Below are 2,500 nucleotides of genomic sequence, written 5' to 3'. Positions count from 1 at the left end.
AATTTTAATGAAATCTATTAAATCACAAGATTGAAATAGAATATTGGGAACAATTTTTGACAAAAGGGATGACCTTTAAAAGCCACATCGAGAGCTTAGCAAGGAAGGCCTCACAGAAAATTGCATCCCTACAAAGAATTAGCTGGCTCTTGGATGGTAAAGGGAAGGAACTCCTCTACAAGGCACAGATACGTTCTTCACTCGAGTATCCGTGCCTCGCTCGGGGAGGAGCAAACAACAAATATCTCAGCATCCTGGACAAAGTACAAGAAAGAGCGAGAAAAATGATCGAAGATAGAACACCACACCACATTGGGAACCTCGCATAGGAGAGACGTAGCTGGACTGACGACAATGTTTCGAATTCAACGCCAGGAAGTGGCCCACATGCAAGCAATGAGACTCCCGGGAAGACGAGCTGTGCGCACCACGAGAACTGTGGAACAAGCACCTGCTGCTTTAGATAGACCCTCGTTGGCTTTAAAACGGGACACTATCACGCCAGTTTCTTTCCAGATATTCTAAACTCTGGAACAAATTAATGTGCAACATCAAAATAGAAGGTTACTCCTTACAAAGCTTCAAATGTAAAGTTAATACTTGGCTAAAAAGCAATGTCATTTAGATTTTTAATGATAAAGTCCATTTAAATATACTGAAATCTTTGTATAAAATTAGCAGATATAAAAAAGGTTAGACTTTCAGATAGGAAACATTAACTACGATTCCTTTAGTCTGCAAAAAACAAATGTTCTGATTCTAATAAGGAAAATTTGTAACCTAAAACTATGAAAAAGAGAGAGAGAGAGAGAGAGAGAGAGAGAGAGAGAGAGAGAGAGAGAGAGAGAGAGAGAGAGAGAGAGAGAGAGAGAGAGAGAGAGAGAGAGAGAAAGAGAAGAAAGAGAGAAAGAGAGAGAGAGAGAGAGAGAGAGAGAGAGAGAGAGAGAGAGAGAGAGAGAGAGAGAGAGAGAGAGAGAGTAAGAGAGTAAGAGAGTAAGAGAGAGAGAGAAAGAGAAAAAGAGAGTAAGAGAGAGAGAGAGAAGAAGAAGAGAGAGAGAGAGAGAGAGAGCGAGAGAAGAGAGAGAGAGAGAGAAAGGGGAGAGAGAGAGAGAGAGTTAAGAGAAGAGAGAGACGAGAGTAAGTGAGAGATAGAAAGAGAGAGAGAGAGACTGAAGAGAGAGAGTAAGTGAGAGATGAGACTGAGGAGAGAGAGAGAGAGAGAGAGGGAGAGACTGAGAGTAAGAGAGGAAAAGAGTATGAGAGAGAAGGAGAGAGAAAAATGTAAGAAAGGCGAGATACGAGAGAGGAGAGAGACCAGAAGAGAGAGAGAGGAAGAGAGAGAATGAAGAGAGGGAGAGAGAGAAGAGAGAGAAAAGGAGAGAGAAGAGACAGAGAGGAGAGTAGAGAGAGAGAGAGAGAGAGAAAGAAGAAGAGAGAGAGAGAGAGAGAGAGAGAGAGTACATAAAGAAAGAGAGAGAGAGAGAGAGAGAGAGAGAGAAAGAAAAAGAGAGACAGAGAGAGAGAGAGAGAGAGAGAGAGAGAGAGAGAGAGAGAGAGAGAGAGAGAGAGAGAGAGAGAGTACATAAAGAAAAAAAGAGTGAGAAAAAGAGTCTGAGTTAGAATGAGCAAGAGATTTTTTTTATTTATTTAAATAACTAATGTGAGCGTCCGCTGTCCCAGTAGCACATGACTCTACTGCATAAGCCCAATATCCTTGACTAAGTATGCAAATGAGCAGAGCGGAAACGAAGAAAAGAAAAACGATTTTGTCCTAAATTTAAATGTTAAAGTCATGAGTTAATATAGAGCGGTGATTTTAATGCTTGGGGGGGGCGAAACGGGGTGGGGGTATGGGCGGGATGGGGGTTGGGGGGGGACTCATGCAGTGAAAAAACCCGTACTCATGGAGGGGGGGAACGGGGGGGGGGGGGGGAGGGGGGGTTTTGCTTGCTTTTTTCTTATTCTCTCTCTCTCTCTTCTCTCTCTCTCTTCTTTTACTTTTCTTCTCTTCTCCTCTTATTTGTTTCTCCTCTCTCTCTCTCTTCTTCTTCTCTCTTCCCTTTTCTTTCTCTCTCTTTCCTCTCTTATTTGTTTCTCTTCTCTCTTCTCTTTTTTCTTCTTTCTCTCTCTCTCTCTCTCTCTCTCTCTCTCTCTCTCTCTCTCTCTCTTTCTCTCTCTTTTATTTCTTCTCTTCTCTCTCCCCTCCTCACTCTCTCCCTCTCTCCCCTATCTCTATCTCTTCCCCTCTCTCACCTCTTTCTCAGTTCTCTCTCTCTCTCTCTGTCTGTCTCTCTCTCTCCTATCATCCTTCTCTCTCTCTCTCTTTCTCTCTCCTCTCTCGCTCTCTCCCCCCCTCTTTCTCGGTTCTCTCTCTCTCCTCTCTCTCTCTCCTCTTCTTCTCTATCTCTCTTTTTCCTCTCTCTCTGTCTCTATCTTTTTTTTATATCTTTTTGCTTCACTCCTCTCTCTCTTCTTCTCTCTCTCTCTCTCTCTCTATCTT

The 2,500-nt window shown here is 42.9% G+C and overlaps 1 protein-coding gene across 1 annotated transcript in view; it reads left to right on the top strand.

The window, feature by feature from the left end:
- LOC122247643 (myopalladin) overlaps positions 1 to 2,500 on the top strand; it is a gene marked incomplete at its 3' end in the record, with an annotated part of 44,956 nt that overhangs the window by 8,822 nt on the left and 33,634 nt on the right.

Source organism: Penaeus japonicus, unplaced genomic scaffold (assembly GCF_977035675.1).
Source record: "Penaeus japonicus unplaced genomic scaffold, GWHDUDI00000001_assembly GWHDUDI00000004, whole genome shotgun sequence".
Taxonomy (NCBI): Eukaryota; Metazoa; Arthropoda; class Malacostraca; order Decapoda; family Penaeidae; genus Penaeus; species Penaeus japonicus.
The sequence above is the reverse complement of the archived record's forward strand: the minus strand, read 5'-3'. Positions and strand labels throughout refer to the sequence as shown.